General features: G+C 43.8%; 1 protein-coding gene and 1 long non-coding RNA gene across 3 annotated transcripts in view; one reads left to right on the forward strand and one right to left on the reverse strand.

The window, feature by feature from the left end:
* PDE8A (phosphodiesterase 8A) overlaps positions 1-24280 on the reverse strand; it is a 160221-nt gene that overhangs the window by 94362 nt on the left and 41579 nt on the right. The window lies entirely within an intron of this gene.
* Positions 23897-24280, forward strand: part of LOC121042336 (uncharacterized) — a 25569-nt gene continuing 25185 nt past the window's right edge. The window contains exon 1 of the long non-coding RNA XR_005796123.1: positions 23897-23908. This is a non-coding gene — a long non-coding RNA (uncharacterized LOC121042336). The remainder of the gene's footprint in view (positions 23909-24280) is intronic.

Below are 24280 nucleotides of genomic sequence, written 5' to 3' on the forward strand. Positions count from 1 at the left end.
GGCTGAAGTCGGACGCTTAACCGACTGCGCCACCCAGGCGCCCCGGAAAAATGCAGTTTTAAAAACGCCTTTCAGGGCGCTCTGGGTGGCTCAGTCACTTAAGTGTCCGACTCCAGCCAGGTCACGATCTCGCGGTCCGTGAGTTCGAGCCCCGCGTCGGGCTCTGGGCTGATGGCTCAGAGCCTGGAGCCTGTTTCCAATTCTGTGTCTCCCTCTCTCTCTGCCCCTCCCCTGTTCATGCTCTGTCTCTCTCTGTCCCAAAAATAAATAAAAACGTTGAAAAAAAAAAAACTGCATTTTTCCAAAGAGCCAGTTTCTTTCAGAGCACTAAGGTAATCTCTGATAAGAACCATTAACTTCACGCTGCCTTGAAATAATGTAAGAAACAGAACCTACGTCTTAAATATCATACTCATGTACTTGGAACGGACAAATAAAGATTTTCCCCAAACCCTGAAGGAACATTGCCTCTGAAGGTGAAACAAGAAAACTGAACAGAAAAAATGAGAACAGCCAATTGCAAGATAACCCAACCTTAAGTTTGTTGTTTTTTTTTTTAAACGTGTCCCTGAAACGTAAGAATCCTCACATCCCAACTGGGCCATCTGAGGTGTAACATCTCGGAGGCTGAGGACCCACCTCTCCTCCACCCCTCAGAAAAGAGGAGCGATCACTTGAGCATCATCCTGTCAGAATGAGAAGGGGGGTGACAGGCTGCCGGGGGAGGGGAGCCAGAGGCTCAGAACTCCCTCCAGGAGAAAAACGGAATCCAGCGGGTATAGATGATCCGGGCACAGACAAGAAGTATTCCTGGCTGTACGTTAACAAATGAGCGTCCTGCCTCTCACTGGGTGGGGGTGTTACGTTTATCGCTGGTGTCCATGTCACATGCTGCACAGATGACAGCGAGCCTCGTTCAGGAGGTTCCCAGCTGCCCGCACACCTGCTGACTGCTGCTGGTACCCGGACGGCTTTCCGAGGCTTTCCAGGGTCTGCCGATGCACCTCGAAGATACCCGATGGGACTACGCTAACAACGACCACGCCCATGATAGAACGGATTATGTAGAATCACCCAAACAGTCCCCATGACCAGTGTTCCTGAGGTTGGACAGATGGGGGGTTACACTCTGGCCCCTGGCCCCTGAGAAGCTGTGTGTCTTTAGGCAAGTTTCTCCACTCCGCTCAGCCTCGCCCAGAAAACCGTGACCGTGAGGACGAAAGGAGGACTTGACCCGGTCAAGTGCGCCACAGCGGGCATCTGCCGGCGCTAGCGGAAGGGGCCGCACAGGCATCCCCGGCCCCCCTGCGCTGGCTCTACAGCAGCCAAGAGATCCTTAGCAGGTGTGGCGGCGACCCACGTGGCTTTGGCTAGAAGGCGGGTTTCCAGACTGAACGGTAACTCGAGAAAGTCTGCCAGAGCCCGACCGCCCGACCGCCTTGCTGCATCAGAGCAGGACACCCTCTGGACGCAGTCCGCGGCCCCGCTGGGGGCACCATCTCCCACAGGAGCCCTGTCGCAGGGCTCCCTGAGTATCTTCACTGACCTCCACGGTTTTTCATAAGTAACACTGAGTTCTTTAAAGCTTCTTTTTGGAATACTTTCACTACCAATTATGTCTAATTCTAAACTGCAAATAACCAGCACTGAAAAATCAAGGGAGAAGTTGTTTTCTTATGTCCCAAAGAAGACCGAACTTGGGGTCTGAGAGGAGAAAGCCCAGGGCAGAGAGGAAGTACACAGCAAAGGTCTGACATCAACAGAGGACGTGAAGAAGCCCCGAGGCAGAGGAGGCCTCGGATCAAGAAGATTAGGGATGGGGGCTGGAGGGGGGAGGATGGCTGGGGCCTTGGCCCCAAGCTTCAGATAATCCCTGCCTCCCCTGTCACTGCAAAGAGCGGCGACAGCCCAGGACAAAGTTTCCCAGGGAGGATGTGTTCTGCCAGGGATACTCTTTTTGAGGGTCTTAAGGCAAAACCTTGAGCACAAGTTACCTGGTATTTCTATAGGAAAACGTATGTTTACATCCTCCAAACATCCTCCCAATACATTTTTTTTTCCTCCCAATACATTTTAAGACTTTTTTCCACAGTTTTATGTTTACCTCAAAACTAAAAAGCAGGTACAGTAAGGAATATCCTTTACCCTCATAATGTACAGCCCTCCCTCCCCATCATCACCACCACTGAACAGATTGGTAGTTTGTTGTTGTTGTTGTTTGTTTTGTTTTGTTTTTTACCAAAGATTAACCCACACTGACACATCATAATCAGCCCAAATCCGTATTTTACCTTAGGCTTCCCTCGGTGTGGTACATTCTGGGATGCAAACAAGTGTATAATGATATACATCCATCATTATAATATCATAAGGAGTGTTTTCACTGCCCTAAAAATCCTGCCTATTCATCTCTCCCACCTCCAGCCACCACTTAATTTTTGGTCTCCAGAGTTTAGCTTTCTTCCAGACTGTCATATAGTTGGAATCATACAAGTACGTAGCCTTTCCATATTGGTTTCTTTCACTTAGTAAATGCATTTAAGGTTCCTCCACACCTTTCATGGCTTAATAGTTCATTCCTTTTTAATGCTGCAAAACATTCCACTGTCTGATGTATCCATTATCCATTTACCTACTAAAGGACATCTTGGTGGCTTCTAAGTCTTAGCAATTAAGAACGAAGCTACTATAAATATCCTTATGCAGGTTTTTGTTCGGCTGCTAGGTTTTCAACTTTCTTACGGTTGAGTTTTTTAAAGCTCTTTGTATATTCTGGACAACAGTGGTTTATCAGATACATCTTTTGCAAATATTTTCTCCCAGTCTGTGGCTCATCTTTTAAAGCTCTTGATGTTGTCTTTCATTGGGCAGAAGTTTTTAATTCTAATAAAGTTCAGTTTATCAGTCATTTCTTTTACGGATGTTTTATCTATTCATTGCTGTTGTATCTACAAAGGCATCACCGCACCCAAGGTCATCCAGATTTTCGCCTCTAGAAGTTTCATAGTTTTACATTTTGCTTTTAGGTCTGTAATTCATTTTGAGTTGATTTTTGTGAAGCAAATAAGGTGGGTCTCTAAATTCGTTATTTTGCACGTGGATGTGCAACTGTTTTCGCATCATATATTGAAGCGACTATCATTGTTCCATTGTACTGCTTTTGCTCCTTTGTCAAAGACCAGGTGACTCTATTTATGTGGGTCTATTTCCGGGCTCTCTATTCTGATCCACTGATCTATTTGTCTATTTTTTTTCACCAATACCCCAATGTCTCAATTACTGTAACTTTCAGTAAGTCTTTAAGTCGGGAACTGGTCACCAAGCCTGGTTCTTCTCGTTTAATATTGTGCTGGCTATTCTGGGTCTTTTGCCTCTCCGTGTAAACATTAGAGTCAGTTTGTCAATAACCATAAAGTAACTTGCTGGGGATCCTGACTGGGATTGCACTGAATCCATAGATCAAGTTGGAAAACACTGACATCTTGACAATACTGAGTTTTCATACCCACAAATATGGAATATCTCTCCATTTATTTAGCCCTTCTTTGATGTTGTTCATCAGAATGTTGTGGTTTTCCTCCTACAGATCCTACACATATTTTATTAGATTTATACTAATATTTTGTTCGTTTTTTGGGGGGTACTGATATAAATGATGATTTGTTTTTAATTTCAAATTCTCCTTGTTTGTTGTTAGTATACAGGAAAGCAAGTGACTTATATTAACCTTGTATCCTGCCATCTTGCTACAATCACTTATTAAGTCTGTCAAAAGCTAGTTTTTCTGCTGATTGTTTTGGATTTTCTACATAAATGATGTCATCTAGAAACAGAACGTTTTAGGTCTTCCTTCCCAACCGTACCCCTTTTATTTCCTTTTCTTGTCTCACTGCATTAGCAAGAACACCCAGTATGATGCTGAAAAGGAGTGGTGAGAGGCGACACATCATTGCCCTGTCCCTGATCTTGGCAGGAAAGCTTCAAGTTTCGCATCATTAAGTATGATGTGAGCCACAGGGTTTCCTTACCACGTTGAGGAAGTTCCCCTCTATTCCAAGTTTACTGAGAGTTTTGTTTTGTTTTTACCGTGAATCAGTTTTGGATTCTTTCAGATGCTTTTACTGCATTTATTGATATGATCATGTAATTTTTCCTTTTTAGGCTACTTATGTGCTAGATTACATTAACTGATTTTCTAATGTTTAACCACCAGCTTTGCTTACCTAGGATAAAGTCCACTTGGTTGTGGTATATAATTCTTTCGATACTTTTTTTTTTTTACTTGATTTGGTAATACTTTGTTGAGAATTTTTACATCTATGCTCATGAAAGATATTGGTCTATAGTTTCCTTGTAATCTGGCTTTGATATCAAGGTAATGCTGGCCTCACAGAATGAGTCAGGAAGTATTCCCTCTGCTTCTACCTTCTGAAAGAGATAGTAAAGAATTAGTATAATTTCTTCTTTAAATGTTTGGTAGAATTTACTAGTAGAGCCATATAGGCCTGGTACTTTCTGTTTTGGAAGGCTATTAATGATTGACTTAATTTCTTCAAGAGATCTAGGCCTATTCAGATCATCATGTTCTTGTGTGAGTTTTGACAGTTTGTGTCTTTCAAGGAATTGGTCCATTTCATCTAGGTTGTCATATTTGTGGGCACAGAATTGTTCACAGCATTTCTTTATTACCCTTTTAACCTCCAAGGGATCTGTAGTGAAGTTCCCTCTTTTATTTCTGATATTAGGAATTTGTGTCTATTCTCTTTTTTAGCTAGCCTGACTCATCAATCTTACCAATCTTTTCAAAGAACCAGCTTTTGGATTCATTAGTTTTTCTCTACTGATTTCAATTTCACTAATTACTGTTTTAATTATTATTATTTCTTCTGCTTACTTTGGATTTAACTTGCTCTTCCTTTTCCCAAGTCTCCTAAGACGGTAACTTAAGTTACTAATTAAAAAACAAATGTTTATGTTTATTTATTTTTGAGAGCAAGAGAGACAGAGAGCACAAGTGGGGAAAGGGCAAAGAGAGGGAGACACAGAATCCAAAGCAGGCTCCAGGCTCTGAGCTGTCAGCACAGAGCCCGACGCAGGGCTCGAACCCACGGACCGCAGGATCACGACCTGAGCCAATGTTGGACCCTTAACCGACTAAGCCACCCAGGTGCCCCATTAGTTTACTAATTTTAGATCAATCTTCTTTTTTAGTATATGCATTCAACGCCACAAATTTCTAAGCACTGCTTTGCTGTATCCCACAAATCTTGATAAGCTGTGTTTAATTTTCATTTTTGAATTTCTTTTTGAGATATCTTCTTTGACCCATGTGTTATTTAGAAGTGTGTTGTGTAATCTCCACATATATGGGGATTTTCTGGTTATCTTTGTTATTACTAGTTTAATTTCAATGTGGTCTAAGCAGACACCGTAGGATTTCTATTCGTTCAAATCTGTTACAGTGTAATGGCCCAGAACACGGTCTATTTTGGTGAATGCTCTATATGAGTTTGAGTGAAGGAAAAACATGTATTCTGCTGTTAGATGAAGTCGTCTGTAGATGTCAATTATATCCAGTTGATTGATGGTGGTGTTGAGTTCCATTACGTCCTTAACTGATTTTCTGCCTGCCGGATAGGTCCATTTCTGAAAGACGCGTGTTGAGGTTCCTTACTACGATAGTGAACTCGTCTATTTCTCCTTACGGTTCTATTGGTTTCTGTCTCACTCGGTTTGATGCTCTGTTGTTGGGGGCATACGTATAAAGGGTTGTTATGTCTTCTTGGAGAGCTGACTTGCTTATCATTACGCGGTGTCCTTTTGTCTCCCTGATAACTTTCCTTACTTGGAAGTCTGCTCCGTCTGAAATTAGTGCAGCTGCACTTGTTTGCTTTTGATTAGTGTTAGCATGGCATATCTTTATCCATTTAATGTGTATGTGTCTTTGTATTGAAAGGGAGTTTCTTGTAGACAACATATTTTCTTTCTGATATTCACCATGGGAATCTTGTAAAGCTCCCAGAGGCAAACCTCACAATACTGTGCACCCTCCTCTCATGTCACGGTCCCTCGAAAGGTCTACTTCTCTCCGAGTTGGTGCATTAAGCCTCCAGCGATTTATCGATTACAGCCCAGGCTTTCCTGCCCCAGCACTCCTGAGTGGCTTCCATTCCTGAGTCTCTGGTAGGCAGTGACTCCTTGTATTCTCCCGGCTCTCCAATCTTGGGGCCACTGTGTCTTCCCTTATGGATTTAAGAAGAGCTATGGGGCACCTGGGAGGCTCAATCGGTTAAGCGTCCGACTTCGGCTCAGGTCGTGATCTTGCGGTTCATGGGTTTGAGCCCCGCATCGGGCTCTGTGCTGACGGCTCGGGAGGCTGGGGCCTGCTTCGGATTCTGTGTCTCCCTCTCTCTCTGCCCCTCCCCACTCATGCTCGCGCTCTCTCTCTCAAAAATAATTAAACATAAAAAAAAAAAAAAAAGAAGAGTTGTTGATTCTTCGGTCTCTTCAGCTTTTTACTTATCGTTAGGACAAAACGGTGATTCTCAAGCTCCTTATGTGCAGATCCAGAAACTGGAAGTCCAATACATTTTTAACAAAATGATGTGCAGGAAGGTCTCAAGTTACAATCCAAATACCCTCGTTACAACATCAAGTAGTCAAATCGTACGAGCATTCTGGAAAGCACGGAGTGGCAAAGGGGATGTGCATGTCCCAAAGCTGCTGTGCAAAGGAGGCCTCCGAGCACCCCGCGGCCGCTCTCTGCCTTCCTCTGGGTCGTACAGGAGGGCAGGCAAACTGCTCGCATCACTGCATCCGCAGCAGCCGCTTGTCAATGCCCACAACATCTGGTGATCAGAAAGCGATGTTGTAAGCATTTATGTGCTAACATGTTACAATATTATTGTGTAGAGGGCTTCAGTTGGTCTCAATTATGCTTTAGGAAACAGGTTGGAGGTTTGAGTTGACTTATAACAAATTGTCAAAGTTTCCCACTGAGACGAGTTAAGTAATGGCTCCTAGTTGAACTTTTCACTTAGAGCATGTGATGTTCAGGAACTCATTACTGAGGTTAAGCCAAAAATGCCTGTACCTGCATACCCTATGACCCAGAAGTGAGAATTTGGGGTCTATTAACAAAGATCTGTAAGGGATATGTGCAAAGAAGTTTGTCTAGAGTTCTGCATAGTAGCAGAGTTGCAGGCAATATGTATATATCTAACCAGGAGACAGTAATATGCTGGATCTTAAAAACATACGCTAAGCAAAAAAAGAAACAGAATGAGATCTGTAATACAATACCATTTACAAAAATTAAAAATACATAATAAGCACGTAACAACAATACATACTTTATAACAACACACAAAATGAAATAACATATACTAAGCACATAAAAATGATGATCTACAGTAGGCAGGGAGGGAAATGGAGTGGAGAAACATAAAAATAACCAAACCACAAAAAAAGAGTAACCTTGGGAGTAGGCAGGGATTTCTTTTTCTTTTCTTAATTTTTAATTTTTTAAAATTGACATCCAAATGATTTCAGGAGTAGATTCCTTGATGCCCTTTACCCATTTAGCCCATCCCCCCTCCCACAACCCCTCCAGCAACCCTCAGTTTGTTCTCCATATTTATGAGTCTCTTCTGTTTTGTCCCCCTCCCTGTTTTTATATTATTTTTGTTTCCCTTCCCTTATGTTCATCTGTCTTGTCTCTTAAAGTCCTCATATGAGTGAAGTCATGTGATTTTTGTCTTTCTCTGACTAATTTCACTTAGCATAATACCCTCCAGTTCCATCCACATAGTTGCAAATGGCAAGATTCATTCTTTTTGATTTAGGCAGGGATTTCTTAAGCATAAACAGCACTAACCATAAAGGAAAACCTTGATAAGTTAGATTTTAAAATTAAGAACTTCTGTTCATCAAAAGACCCTAGTAAGGGAATGAAAAGGTCAGCCATAGGGATACCTGGGTGGCTCAGTCGGTTAAGTGCCTGACTCTTGATTTCAGCTCAGGTCATGATCTCACAGTCATGAGATCGAGCCCCACATCAAGCTCAGTGTGGAGCATGGAGCCTGCTTGGGGGTTCTCTCTCATTCTCTCTCTCTCTCTCTCTCTCTCTCTGCCCCTCCCCTGCTCGTACTCCCTTGTACTCTCTCTCCCTCTCTCTCTCAAAATAAATAAATAAACTTAAAAAAAAAAAAGAAACAAAAAAGAAAAGGTCAGACACAGAATGGGAGAAGGTATTTACAAAACATATGACCGACAAAGTACTCATACTTACGATATATAAAGAATGCCTGAAGATGAGGAAGAAATAACCAGACAAGCCACATGGAGAGAGCCTTGCACACGCAGCTTATGCTAATATGCTAACTACTGAGCGGGATAATTCAACCCTCTGAATCAGAATTCAGCTAGGAAAAGAAATCAAGCTCATCAAGGATTGTTAGGTTCCAGCAATTTTTAAAGAAGGTACGTAAGCAGGAAATTTGAACAGATATTTTAAATGTTACAAAACACATAAAGATCACTGGCTCAAGTCACTTCCGTTTTTTTAAACATTTTTATTTTATTTTTTTACTTTTGAGAGAGAGAGAGAGGGAAAGTCTCTACTATTTTAAGAGAGTTTTTGAGAGAAAATGGAAAAAGAAGCGTCTGCATCTACAATTTGTGTATCTACGAGGGGAAATGAGTTACTTACGCAACTGCCACACAGAAGAAAGCTTTGTTTCCGTAGAGATTATGACACAACTGATTTAGGCCTTAAATTAGAATATTCCGATTTGAATTGAGAAATGATCTTTTTGTCTAAATGAATAGTGTATTCAGTGTGAATAAAAGCTCCGCACATCTGTTGATATCATTTCCTCTCTACTTCAGTAATAATAATGAGAAGACAGCCACACAAGTCCTAAAAAGGAATTCATACACCCCAAATCTCACAAGTGCCTGAAAAATATATGGGGAATGACATATTTCTACAGGATGTACAAAAACACTGGCCATAAAGAACATAAAACATTTCAAAACAGCTTTCTGCTCACTTCACAACTATTATAAACATTCTCTTGTATTAAGGATCTGAACAAGAAGACAAAAGTCAGTTCTGTCTACCTTCTGTCACTATGGCCTGAATTCAACAGGTAAGCTGTATAGTCGGGGGGGGCCCCCGGGAGTGAGGAATCCATGAAATTATTAATCGAAAACCACAAAAACATCAGAATGGTAAATTTCAAAAGGAGCGAATGTGTGGTCCACAAATAAAGTACATGTAAACCCTTCAGGGGACCCACGCTGCCCTAGATAAAGCCTGGCTCTGACAGGGCATTCCAGGGTCCCGTAGTGTCCGCCCTCGTGACTTAGAGCCCCCTCGAAAGCCCACACATCTTACTACCGTGCCACGGCCATGCGGCTCACCCGGCACGACACAGTCCTGCTTTTTCTTCCTCTCCTCCCTCAATTCCTCCTCATCTTCCAAAACTCAAGCATGCTATGCCTGTGGCCTCCGTCTGGATGCAGGGTCAGGCCCATGTGTTCCGGAGGCATCCTCGGCTGACCTTCATCACGGAACTTTAGTCCCTGTTACCCGGCCAGCCTGAGCTTCTGGGTTCACGTTCATCAGACTGGAGCCCACACAAGCACAGTGCTCGGTAACCGCTGAATGATTACTGAATAATTGACAGGCCCAACATTTCCTCATGTTCTGATAATATGTATTCCTGAAGGAAATAACCTAAGAATAAAAGGATAAACAATCCCGGGCAACAGAGTAAAAGGAAGATTGGCCAGGTTTCCTGATAGGCTTATATTATAAATCATTCTGTTCTGGTTCTAATTCACTGTGAAATCTCTCCAGCTGTATGGATATTCTAGCTCTTTCTCAAAGATCTCCACAGTAATGATACAATCTTTAATTTTGTTACAGTTGAGCATATCCTCAATTAACCAAGTATTCAAAGTTCTGTTTGATTAGATTCTTGCCCCGTTGTTTCTCTGGGCATTTTAGCTCCCCGTATCGATCGCTATTTTCAACTACATTCTCTTCAGCTATCATAGAAAGCACCTGACTTCCTTTTGAAAAACAACTGTTTTCCATTTGAATTATAACATATAATAAGAAATGAATCACAGTATTGGTTTTGAGCATACATCACTGAATCTGAAAATAAAGCACGCTGCACCAAAAGCAGGAAGCAAGGCTTCCAGTTCGACCGAAGGCACAATGTTCATATAAAAATGTCAAGATATGACCATGTGATTTTATAGAAAAATGTGTCAGACCAATAACAGACAAAAGCAAACAAATGTAGCGATGAATAATAAATTTTGGATGTACACCTACCTACACTTAAAATGTCCTTACGTATCCAGCTAAAGGAAACTTGAATTCTATCGTGCTGATTTAACAGTGTAAGAAAAGTATCCCAATAAAAAGAATTATTAGAGGGGCGCCTGGGTGGCGCAGTTGGTTAAGCGTCCGACTTCAGCCAGGTCACAATCTCTGTCTCAAAAATAAATAAACGTTGAAAAAAAAATTAAAAAAAAAAAAAGAATTATTAGAAATGGAGAAAGCATCACACTTACATGGTAGTGATAAGGCATCAATGGAAAACATGAAATTCTAATTACCCTCAGAAAATGAAACGAAGGCAGACCACTTCTGCAAGCGGCTGGTTCCACTTATCACATGTTAATTTTCCCTAAATAGTTTCCAGTACACAGCTGGCTGAAGCACTTGGGGGACACGGATTCCCAGCACACTGAAAACTCGTTAAGGGGATGGCACAGGGCCCGCGTCTCTACCCCATCACACGGGGCCTGAGAAAAGACTGGTAGCAGGAGAGAAGAAGTGGGAATGTGTGGTTTTGTGTCTAGGACCTCTGAACTTTGATGAGCTCTCCTTACTCCAAGGCCGAGCAATCACCTGGGGGCATCTGAGCTGTGGTGGGTCTAAGGACAGGGCCCTGTCAGGGATCTGAGGAACTTCCCGGCAGAACCCGCTCCCAGAGGTGAATGTGCTCAGGGACATTCGACTCAGAAAACAAGAGCCTGGTAGTAAAGGACAGTGCAGGAAAGAAATCTGGGCAAGGCTTTACCTTCACTGCCCTGCCGTACACTTAAGATTCTGATATTCTCACAGGCCAACAGTTTGCTTCTGTAATTGGTAGGTTCAAAATGCAGGGCTCTCCTTGCGGGGTAACCAAAAAAGTGATTTTAAGTCACTTTCCCACTTTAAACCTGTTTAATGGAAACAGTGCTTGCTCCACTCTTAAAACTGGGACAAGTCTCGTCAATCTTCTCCTGCTCACTCTTTCTTAACACAAAGTCCCAGAGATGGATTTTGTTAGTTCCCTAGGGCCGCCAGAACACATGATCACAACCTAGGTGGCTGAAAACCCATGGAAAGCTATTTTCTCACAGTGTGGGAGACCAGAGGTCCAGAATCAAGGTGGAGGCAGGGCTGGCTCGCTCTGGAGGCTCCGAGGGAGAAAGCAGCTGTTCCCTGCCTCTCTCCTGGCTTCAGGTGCCTGCCAGAGATCCTCGGCTGGTGGCCGCACCACCCAATGTCCATCTGGCGTCACATGAGCTTCTGAGAAGGACGCCAGTCATTGGATTTAGGGCCCAGCCTAATCCAGTACGCCCTTATCCCAACTGGTTACATCCACAAAGACTCTGTTTCCAAATAAGGTCACATTCTGAGGTTCCAGCGGGCATTAAATTTGGAAGGACACTATTTAACCCGTACACTCATTAAGTCGCAAATACAGCCTCAGTTCAGTAATTAAAAATGGTTAATCCACTTCATTTACATAAGGATCAAATTGGGCAAAACTACAGTATATTTCGTGGGGGTGGAGGTGACAGGGAGAACATAAGAAGGCCTTGTAGGGTCCTGGAATGTTCTATTTCTTGATCTGTGTGCTGGTTACATTTACAAAAATTCATCAGGTTGTACGCTTAGGATTTCTGCGTTAACTTTCAAAAAGCGTTTACTTTCAAAAGAAAGCAATCTGCCCAATCTCTGAATAGCACTTCAGTTTTCATTTGCGGAAAAGCCTTCTCTCCAGCAGCAGGGCTGGTCACGGGGCGGCGTGCCTCTGGGGAGAGTGGGGGGTGGCTGCCTGTCTCCCTCACTTCCTCCCCCACCTGTGAGCTGCTGTTTCTGAGGCAGGGAGCCCAGGAAAGGATCAGAAGGAACTTCCCACTTGCCTGGTGCCATTAGATGGTTTCTCACTCTTGCAGCCTGATGGATTTTTAAAGCCTTTTCTCTTTTGGAGCAGTTTTGTGGTTTCTTTGAAGATTCTCCTTCTGTGTCTCTCCCACCGCAACCGCTTCAGATGGGCAGTGTCAGTCTTCCAGCTAGTTGTTCCCAATCCTCCCTTATCTTCTACCCTGGGGTAGATGGCACAGCCTTTTGTGCGGGGTCCCCTCACCCTGGTCGGCTAGCATCTTAGGCAGGAAACCTTTGGGGATGACCCTACATCAACCTAGATGTAGCATCTGCCTAGAGCCATCCTGTGCTCACAGCTCTGCTCGGAGTCCTCGTCTATTGTTTAGCAGGAGGGAAGGCTGATATATTCAGGTTCAAGCCCACTGTCCTTGCGGGTAAAGCGGCTCTGCCTGAGTGACGTGAGTGCTTTGTCCTCTAATGTCTGGGGTGCTTCCTGTCTATGCCCCTGTATTACTGACGGGCACCTTGAGGAAAGCATCCCCGTTTGACACTCTCGGCACCGCTCAGATGTGTGCCAAGAGTGGAAGTCTCTGAACGGATGTAGAACGGAGAACCCGTGGCCAGGAGGAGGAAGAAAAAGGTTGTTATTGAAAGCAGAGGAATCTGGGCAGCTGCCAAGGTGAACCAGGAGGTAGACCAGGAGGGGAGACCGGGGGGGGGGGGGGGCGCCGACCAGGAGGGTAGAGCAGGTGGGGAGACCAGGTGGGGAGACCAGGAGGTGGACCAGGAGCTGGACCATAAGGAAGGCAAGAAGTCCTCCCGTCTTCTTTCAAGTTGGCAGGGCTGACCCTGCTGTTGCATAGCACGTGTATGGTTCCATCCAATCCCATCAACTCTATAAACTCTATTAATGAGTGGCCTACTAGGCCTGCCTTCGGTTTTGTGAATTTTCAACCTCGGGCAGTCACACTGAAGATGTGGGAGGGTGGTATGAAAGACTGCTAGAACAGTCTTTGCCATTTGAACTAGAACCCTCATGTATCCTGTCTGTTACATACACACTCACACACAGTCTCCACGAAACCACAGATTAAATCATCAATAAGGCTTTGGTTCTGTTGGCGAAACAAAGAATGCCATCAGACACACACATTAAAGGGCAACTATTATAACACTTCAGGAGGAGGGCCTGTTTTTATCTCAGGAGCTTCCAAAACCAAAATATCACATTTGCCAGTGATAGTTCCTAAGAACTTCATGAAAACCTCCACCATTCTGTTCAAGGTAAAAAACCATGTAGCTTTTTCTTCCTTGGGTTTCTTTCATTTATTAGTTGGGGATTTTTAATTTCTTCAGAAGAATGGAACCAATCACCTTAAACCAAACACTTGATTGTGGCCGGCGGAGTAAAAACTAATCAGTATATATAATGAAGTGAACTGGTATTCCCGGGGTCCTCGACACTTCTAGAATAGTCAGTTGGAGTTGCCTCTTCTGTTACAGGAACCGTATTCGTGGAGTATGTGGTCTGACTTCCTGATGACCAGCCGTCGTGACCTCCAATTCCCATTTCTATTTATCGATACAGCCGACATTGGCCTTAGTCCTATCCATTATTTTTGTTACTCTTTTTAAAGACTGTCTGTTTTCCTTTGGTGTGTGTACTGTGATACTTAAGATGGTTTACATTTTTATCTAGTGGTTACTTTTATTAATATTTGTAAACCTTAGTTCTTTAGGGGGATTATCGACTTAATCCCCTGTAAGAAATGATGAAATTAAGATATTTTCTCCACTACCCTATTGTAGTCCATGATATTCTTTTTCCTGTTTAGCTCTGTACTCTTAAATATACCCCCACCTCTCTTAGCTCATCTGTTAGCTCTAAATGACGCTCTTCAAACCCTCGCTAATAAAGACAAGGGAAGAACATTCTTTACCTCCCATCTTCTTTTCTTTTCTCCTCCCAAATTTGGCTGGTTAGATAATTTCCCACAGTCAGGTTTTAGAACCTTCACATTTGGTTCTTTTGCACTGATCTTCAAGTTTGTGTTCACCTACAAATTAAACAGATTCCGCGCTCATAACCAGCTCTTTTGCTGTAGTTTCTCCAGGGAGCTTTTGGGAGTCTTTAACTAGATTCCTCCAGGAGGCTTCATGGGAACATTCTCTCTCAATTTCTTACACTTAAAAACTCATTAAAAACAAAACCCAATTTCACTGACTATAAAATCCTTGGGTCACACTTACTCTTCTGAAGGACTCTGTCAGAGTTCCCTCGTGTTGACTGACAAGGAGCAGCCATTAACTTCCCCTTTCACAAGTGAGCTGATCTCTTGGCCTCGTGGCCCAAACAAGTTGTTATGTTTGCAGTCCAAACTTCACATTTCTGTTTCCTGCTTTAGGGAATTTTTGTGCTTTTCGTTCGTATCTACCATTCGCTAATTCTAACTATTCTATTTCGCTCAGCTTATTCCCCCAGTCCTATTTTCTCTCTATACGTTGTCTTATGTAGCTCTCAACTTGCCCTCTGTGCCTTTGATGGTTTTCTTCTTTTCCTTCACTGTCTTTCCTGGACTCGGGTTTCCTTTCCGATTGGCCTGTCACCTCTTCCCTGAGCTCCTATACCTCTGATCTGTGCTCCAGTCTTTTATAAAGGTGGACTAACTTTGTCTTTAATCTGTGAAATATTCAGTCATCATTTTCGTGTGTTCTCCGCCAGTGTTTCTCCAGCGTGTGCTGTCCGTCATCTTTCTCTGTTCAGGTTTCCTTATCATTTTTTTTCTTGCAATTACGTTTCATTAGATCCTGAACTGGTCCAGTCTTGGAGTACTCACTTTTGAAGGCAGTTTTTTCTGGACCAGTTACTTGAAGAAGATTCATCTGGGAGAAGAGCCAGCACCACATTCAGAGACTTCTTCCTTTTCCAGGCAGGACTGATAGGCGCGCCTCCTGGGTGTGGGAAGCTGTTCCTTGGCTACTCTCTCCCTCACAAACGGGACAGGCAGCCACGGGGACTACTCACAGGGCAGTGTCTCCCCTCCCCGCCTCCACGAATCAGACCGCTTCCTATAAACAGTGCTCCTGTGAAGTCCTCACTCAACCCGGCCTCCTCTGTACCTTAGAATCAGACCACATCTGGTGAAGCTCCTGCCACCGGCCTGTGTATTCCTTTCCGTTAGTTCCAACGAAACAGTTGGCTTATGAAACCCGGGGTATATTTCTCATCTTGGAAAATGTTCTCTGCTAATTTTTGCTTTTTCCCCTTTTCCTCAGATCTGCAGCGCTAAGGGTCTACTGGGCACTTCCTCTTATACTTCTGGTTCAATCTTTCAAAGACCCTTTCCACTTGCTTTCTGGCTTGGGGCTGCAGACCTCTCCTAATTTCTCCCAAGACAGAGTCTTCACTTCTGTTTCTTTCTCTCCTAGTTGCCAGGGATAATTCCAGCAAAGGACCGAGAAAGGATGACTTCAGCATGTTCAAATCTTAAGTTCTGCCTTTTTGCCTCCAAAAAGAAAACCGCTTTATAATTTCTTTGAATATAAAGCAACCCACGGCACTCCAAACTCCAGACAATCCAGAAAGGATGCAGAGGAAAAAAGAAAAAAAATGATTAACCTAAAGTAATCCCTGTCAACACAGGAACACATATTCCGGTGCATATAAAATCTATCTTTTCCTGTGTTTTTTTTTTTTTTCACTTAAAATGGGTATTTTCTTGGAAATATAGATCTAAATTATAATTTTAATAGCTACATGATATTCAGAAGAACTTCCTTTTAACTAAGAGTACCAGGAGGCACTGCAATGTTTAAACTTTAAAATAAACAATCCCATAAACCAGAAGTCATGCCCCCTGAAGATCAAATTTTCCACATTTTAGTTTCCTTGTAAATCAGACAAAATGAGGGGTTTATTCCACAGGCTTTTAGAAATAAAACAAGCAGGCTTAGGTCTTTAAAAGTTAGGTAACTAAAGGTTCTTTTGAAAAGTTAAGGTTTCCCTGACCTTTGTTCCTGTATAATAAATACACTGTATTTTCCTGGTTTCTCATTTACAAGACAGAGAAAATCCAAACAACAAAAACTATCCAAGTTTTACACCAAGGACGAACAATCTCTACAGGTTATTCAATCAGGAAAAGGGTCGGGAGAATCACGGATTGCTCCTCTTAGCACCAGAGGTGGGCTGGTACCACAGTGTCAAACAAGAGAGTGTGTGCAAATGGCCTGCGTGCAGTCCGTGAGTTTTCATTAAAACGTGTTTTCTAATCCATTTCCTTAATTAGTAGAGACCTCGAGCTATGCAAACACTGGGCCTCAAAGCTGGTTGTAGCTGTGAAGACGAAAAACATTCTGTTCCTTCTCTCGGCGGACCACAGAGACAACAACCTCTTCAACGAAACAGCCCCTCCACAAAGGAGCAAACCTCCAGATGAGAGAGTGCTGGCACGTGCCAGCGCACAGGCTACGAGTGAGTGTTACTGGCAAACGCATTCCACCAAGTGCTCAAGCGTAGCCTGTAAGTTAGGATAGGCCCCTTGTAAAACTGGGTAACCCGATTCAACCAGCAGTCAGGCACAAGAGGAAGCACGAAGGACCACAGCCAGCGAAGGCCAGTAAGCAGCCTCCGGTGATTTATTCATAGGAATCAACAGGGGCCAACACTAGCATGAACTATGTGGGTGTGTGCTGTGTACTAAAGAGTATCTAATTTAATCTTTACTCAACCCTATCAAGTGGAAACTGTTATTATTCCCAATTACAGGCTGGGAAACAGAGGCTCAGCAAGGTTAATGTACTTGTCAGTCACACGGCCAGTAAGTGAGGGTGTGGAACCCGGACCCCCAAGGCCCAGGCTTGCCACACGGCCCGTGCGGACTATAATCCCCCCTCGGCAACCTGGCGAGGTGCTGTTAGAGAAACTGGGAGACAAGATACGTGACAGACAAAGCTTCTAGTCTAGTTCCGGCTCCGCCTCTCATTAGTATATGACCTCAGGTTAGACACTCACCAGTCTGGGCCCCATTCTAGTCTGCCAAATGAGAAACATAATGGCCTATCAGGTTCAGGCTTAGTCGCCCAACGATAGCTTATGTATTTTGTCATTTATAATCTTCTAATATATATACAGATTTCCTTTTGGAAGGAAGACAGGAAGTAGCTATTCAATCACCAGGTGTGGATGTGAAACTGTCATTCGTTCCTTCACTTCAACAAATATTTAAGGGGCACTTTTTATGCACCAAATGTATACTGGGCGCTGAAGTTCTAGAAATAAAAATATGGATCCTATCTCCCAGACGTTAAATACAGAAGGATGGAAAAATATAAACAAATAATTACAACACTTTGTGAATGTTTAACAACAAACGCTTGTACAGAGTGTGACTGCAAGGTGACTGATTAACCGTACCTGGTGGGGGTGGGGGTGGTCACAGAAGTTTTCACAAGAGTGACGCCTGCTGAAATAAATCTGGAAGGAAATGCAGGGCTAGCCGGGTAAGCAGGGGGAAAGGAACACTCAGGAACAACCATTGGCTAAGTGTGAGTGAGGTGCAAGATTCCACAGCAGAGGAGGCCACGGAAGGACTAGGGGCAGAGGGCAGAGGGCCTAGTTCACGGGTGGCAACTAGCAGCGGCCGCAGTCAGGTGGGCACCCAAGTGCCTGGGCACAGATGCCAGGTGAATACGATGAAACGGATTTGGAACACTGGCAGCTGGCGGGCCGGTGTGGCTCCTGGGCTCCCCGCTCTGATCAGGGCCAGCACTGCAAGTGAGTGGCTGGATTCATGCCAATCTGGGAAGGACTCCGTGGATGCTACTGGGCCAGATGCAAGAAGGGCCTGAAGGTATTCCACAAGAAGGCAAAACCCTGGAAGAATCCGACAGCCACTTTCAGACATGTCTAGGACTTCACAAGAGAAAAGAGACCTAAAATGGTCTTGGGACTCCAATGAGTAAAACCTGAACGGGCCCGTGGAAGTGACAGAGGTCTGAGCTCTGCTGGAGGGAATTCTACCTGTGACCGTCAACGCAGGCTGCCTTCTCAACACCATCTCCCTCTGCCACTCCTCCCTAGACAGCAGGGCAGTCGCCAGACGCTCACTGCCGAGCCCTCTCTGAAGCAGAGCACGGGCACACGGACCCCCCCCCCCCCCCAGTCCCTGGGACCTGGAGGAAGTCACCTGCAGGGGGAGGGACAGGGGTCTTATGGGAAACGTCTTCCTCCCTGAGAAGGTGAAGGATAGAAGGCAAAATGTGATGAATGTTACAAGTACAGAAAAGAACCTTTGGTTTAAACAAAAAAAAAATCTCTACATAGCTGTGAACGAGGCTCCAAAGTTTCAAGAAAGTTAAGAAGGAAAAGACCCATGAGGACAAAATAGCTCTGAAGGAGTCTGAAGCAAACACGAGGTACGAGAGGAGGAAAAGACAGCAAGAATAAGAAATGTAAGTTTCTGACTGCAGCCAACATTAGTTTGAGGAAATAACTTTTAGTGGAAAGTTGGGGCATCAAAAAAAAAAATCCTGGCTGGAGGCGATCCTACTACCTATGGTTACAGTAAGAAAAGTGACAAAAGACATCAGTTATTATTAACAAAGACTCTCAAGGCTAGGCTGCCTAAATGAAACACCACAATTATACGCTCTCCAGAGACATGTGCATGGTCTTCAGTTTGACGAATATTTCTATTCCTTACATCCCTCTCCCGAAAGACCACTTTCTGCTATCATCAGTCCTTTGCGGTGGACTCAGATTTAAATCCGTATTTATGAGTCCTGAACATGCATACTGAAATAAGCTGCATGCAAAAGAAGATTAAAATAAGACACGGTGCTTAGTGCTCTCGAGATAACCACAGCTGATTGAAAAGGACGACGATTACTTTTGCTACTGTTAAACAGTATTTTAAAAGTACACTTTGTGGTCCATAGTAAGAAACACGTTACCTCACGAACCAGAATATACACAAGGCACAAGACAGAGCAGAAAGGAGGCCTTTTGGCTGCGCTGGCAGGTGTGAGGGAGGGATCAGGGAGGAGGGCCATCTGAGATGGGCCTTGAAGGGCAGGCAGGGTTTTGAGGGGCAAAAAGGCAAAGAAGAGGTTACAACCCAGATAAATCACACAATTCAAAGCAAGCAAGGAATGAGTCAAATATAAGGAACGGGTAACACTTTGGGGAGGAGTGTAAACTGGTATATTTGTAAAGGACAATTCAGTGGCACATATACAAAGGCTTTTAAATGTTCACGTTCTTTGATTCGGCAGTTCAAGTTACACGTGCAGCTCCTAAAGAAAAATCATGATGTTTTGTGCCATGTGCATATAGTACATACTCAAAAAAATGTCTTTTTAACGTAGGAAAAATTTAAGAATTATCATGGCGTGGGAAAAAAGATTTAGTTATATGGATGTTCATCACCACATCGTTTATAATAGTCAAATGTCAGCAAGTGGTTAAATACTATCTCCCTAAAATGGAATACTAATGAAGTGTTCCCAATAATGGAAGTACATTAACTGACATGGAACACGTTCCCCTAAGTTTTAAAAGCAGGCTTCAGAAAAACGTTGTCAGAGCTCATCATTTGTTGTTTTAACATATAGATACATCCTCAGGAAAACGACAGGAAGGACGCACAACGACAAAATAATCAGTGATTTTCTCTAAATGGTAAAATGGCAGATAATTTTTACTTTACTTTTGCTTCGCTGTATTTTGCAGTTTTCTAGAATGAACATGTATAATTTTCACATTAAGAAATAAAAAACATGGGATTATGTAAATTTTCTAAGAAAGGAGTAAAAATTTAGTCTTTTTTTTTTTTTCATCATCTTGGCTTTTATTTCCAAAATCCCAAACTCCGCAGAAAAGAGGGGATACTTGAGCAGAAACCTAACAGAAGCGGGGTCTTTGAAATTATGTACTTAACTGTCTTCTTTCCCTACTAGATTGTTAAGATCTAGATCGCCACAGAGAGGTAAAAATTTAGCCTTTTTAGGGCACTCTTCCACAAAAGCTGTGGTGTGGCAGACTGTTTTAGAAGATGATGGTGAATGCCACTGTTCAGCCATCCCTACGCGCTGCCCTGCACGGGCAGAAGTCACCACAGGGAGCAAGCAGGGAGAGGAGGCAGATTGTTTTAGCAGACCCCACTCTCAATCTTTCTTTTTGGTTTTGATGTGGGACACCTCTCCTGAGACTTTTACTTCAAACACCACCTTCCACCGGCCTTCTCTCCGCTGTGGGTCACTGCTCAGCTTCCAGATCCTTATGTATTTTCTGATCATCTGCAAAGAGATGTATGCCCTCCTCATTTCACATCTGTTTGCTACTCGTCAGGGAAACGGACTGGCAAAGATTAAATTAAAATCTGAGGGAGCTCTGATTGCTGGACCTGACCACTTCTGAAGCCCGTTCTGAACTGTGGTTCCTCCAGCGGGGCCTGGGCATCTCCTGGGGCGTGATGACAAAACCGGTCCAAAAAAGAGAGGCCTTTCTTTTGTCCTTACAGGCAAATGACAATCAATTCCTTAGATTTTCATCTTTACACATGACTAAGAACCACATCATAGTAACCTATTCATTGAAGTATTAAGAGAAAAAATTTGGGGGGGGCGCCTGGGTGGCTCAGTTGGTTAAGCATCCAACTTCATTTCAGCTCAGGTCATGATCTCATGGTTCGTGGAATCGAGCCCCACATCAGGATCTGTGCTGACAGCTCAGAGCCTGGAGCCTGCTTCGGATTCTGTGTCTCCCTCTCTCTGCCCCTCCCCCACTCACGTTCTGTCTCTCTCGCTCTCTCTCTCAAAAATAAATAAGCATTAAAAAACATTTAAAGTGATAAAATTTGGTGTTCATAAACCAAATTAGATGTTACTACAGTTAAACAGTATTTAAAAAATACATTTTATAATCCATAGTAAGAAACACATGTTACATCATGAACCAGAATACACACACATTCTGAACATAACTGAAACACAAGTTTCACAGTATTTATCCTTACTGCATGAGCCACTCTGTTATTTTATATTCCATCTCATTTTATTTTTTTTTAACTTTTATTTATTATTTGGAGAGAGACAAAGACAGCGTGAGTGGGGGAGGGGCAGAGAGAAAGGGAGACGGAGAATCCCAAGCAGGCTGCCCACTGTCAGTGGGGAGCCCGATGCGGGGCTTGAACCCACCAAACCATGAGATCACGACCTGAGCCAAAACCAAGAGTCAGACACCTAATCAACTGAGCCACCCCGGCACCCCTCCAACTCATTTTAAAATAATCTATAGTGGGGCGCCAGGGTGGCTCAGTTGGAAGAATCTGACTCTTGATCTCGGTTCAGGTCTTGATCTCACAGTTGTGAGTTCAAGCCCCACACTGGGGTTCAAGCCGTATGTGAAGCCTACTTTAAAAATTTAAAAAAAGGAAAAAATAAAATAACCCCTAGTAGTTATTAGGCAGCTGCACATGTTTGGGCTCTCTTCCAGCTGAGAGGTGGGGATCTGCGTTCCCTTCCCTTGAACCTGGACAGGCTCATGACTGCTTCAAACAATAAAGGGCGTTCATTCTCAGGGCGCCTGGGTGACTCAGTTAAGTGTCCGACTTCAGCTCAGGTCATGATCTCACAGCTTGTGAGTTCGAAACCTGTGTTGGGCTCTGTGCTGACAGCTCAGAGCCTGGAGCCTGCTTCAGATTTTGTGTCTTCCTCTCACTCTGCCCTTTTCCCACTCATGCTCTGACTCTTTCTCTCAAAAATAAATAAACATTAAAAAAAAAAAAAGGCGCTTATTCTCTAGACGCTTCCCTTTAGGAACCCAGCTACCATGCTAAGCAAAGTCTAAGCCACAGGGAGGGACTACATATAAGCACTTGGGTCAACAGTCACAGCTGATCCCACCAAGCTTTGGAGGCACCGCAGGCCCGGGGACCAGACATGTGAATGATGGAGCCTCAGAATGATTTTTTTTTCATGTTTATTTATCGGTATCAAAAGAACCGGGACAAGCCATGCCCTACCGGGCCCTGGCCCAAATTCCTGAACCAGAATCCATGAACATAATAAAATGTCTATTGTTTAATGCCACTAGGTTTGGGGCATTTGTAACACAGCAATAATAACTGGAACGACAGTGCCAGGCGTAACCTGCAAAACTGATGTCGCGATCCATTCCTGGGCAGTCTGACAAACCCTGGTTCAGAGGACACTGATCCATCCAACCCTGCCAAGTTACCCTGAGTCTGTGCATACTCAGGTTGTAACCAGAATGGACGGGATGGGTTGGGGGGGAGGGGAGGTAGAAAGTGGGGTGTGGCCCCATATGAATGGGCCAGCATCAAATAGCCTTGAGATTCACTAGGACCAACCTCTGAAGCGCAAGAAGGTCACACTGTTCTGGCCTGAGTCCCAAGGTGTTCCTAACCTAAGGATGGGCCAATGTCCCCCTACGTAAATATCTACCAAAACAGATACTTAAGGTCCCCAAAGCCCCACAAAACCTTTTTGGTCTAAAAGGCTGCCTATCTACTTCTATCCACTTTGAACGCTGTCGAGCCTGTCTACAGTGTCAGACTTCTCTGTTAATGGATAACTTTCATCTAAATATAAACTCGGATTAATCTGTTAAGGATTAGCAGATTCTTAAAAAAAAAAAGAGAGGGGGAGTCAGAAACATTTTTGGGAGACGGAGAATGCCAGGCCGGGGGCCAGGGAACTTAACTTCCATTGGTTAAATGGGCTTTTGGTTTCTTTCTTTAAATGTCACTAGTTAGGCGAATATAGTACTGGCCCGGAGGCAAAAAACAGGAAATTCGTGACTAGGAAAGGACTCCCAGGGAGGACAGCCTGGGGTGGGAGCAGTGGGGAAACCTCCCAGGGGAAGGAAGGTTCTTTCAGCCAGCCTCCTCATGGAAGTAGGTCATCTCAAGAAGCTGGCCTCAGGGGAGCCCCCCTTGAAAGGAAAGGTCCAGACCAGAGAGGAAATGGGAATGTGGCCTCGGGGAACTCTCAAGTCAGAACTTGGTGGACTTCAAGGGCTTATGGTGGCCTTGGGATATGAAAAGCATATTTATATTCTCATTGGCCACAAAAGCAAGAACATATACCCCTGAGCTTGAGACAGTGGAAGAAAAGATCAACCAGAAAGAACTGGAACCAGTGAAAAACCTAGACTAATTTATTTATGCACAGCATGTCTCTCCCTAATCCATAAAGGAAAACGTTTTACTATTACACCAGATAAATCTGGTTCCGTTTTTCTTTTTCTTTTTCATCTGGATGCGCTGTAAGCACTCCACTGCCTTCTTTAATATGTAATGCACACAGGTCACTAAAAGTTTCTGGAAAACCGTATCTGGGGCAATTGGTGAGCTAAAGTCACTGCCCAAAAGAGCAACTAACAACCACAACAGCAGCTGCAGCCCCGTTCACCCATTTAAGCCAACAAGCACCAGTGGGAGAGACATATTAGAAGCAGAGAAACGAAAATGAGTCCCGAGCTTGGGCGGGTACATAGGTACTCAGTAAGAATCAACAGGAGAATGAAATGCATAGACAAACAGACTGAGAAATTCTTGGCATCTGGAGAAAATGGAATCCCAGCAAGTTCCTTTTTACCTCTTCCACCACGTGTACAGAAGAGCAAAAGGGAAGTGAACAAAACAAAAACCAAAGCCTAAACAGAATGAACAGCTGGACCGTGGCCCGCTCAGAAATTAGTCAGTCACTATGAAACAACTCGGTTCACCTACACAGAATTTAGCTAAGGCCAAACTAAGGAAGAGTCATGTGATTTCAGAAAAAAGATTCAAGATGAACAGACGAAGGAAAGTCACCCATTAGGGAGAGAAATAACAAACTAGACCAAATTCACTTACTAAGTGGCCATTTCATACAGTTCAACCCAACAGACACCAGGCACTGTGCCTGGGCTGCGGGTACAACTCCTCCATCCAGGAGGTCACGGTCTAGAGGAGAGGACAAGGAGCAGACAATGACAATATGGTGCGCTGTCTGCTAAGGTAGAGGTAAGCACAGACCACGGCCTTCAAGAAAGATTCCTGAAAGAAGTGATCTCATTCTTTTTTTTTTTTT

This window comes from Herpailurus yagouaroundi, unplaced genomic scaffold (assembly GCF_014898765.1).
Source record: "Herpailurus yagouaroundi ecotype Mexico unplaced genomic scaffold, PumYag 185, whole genome shotgun sequence".
Lineage (NCBI taxonomy): Eukaryota > Metazoa > Chordata > Mammalia > Carnivora > Felidae > Herpailurus > Herpailurus yagouaroundi.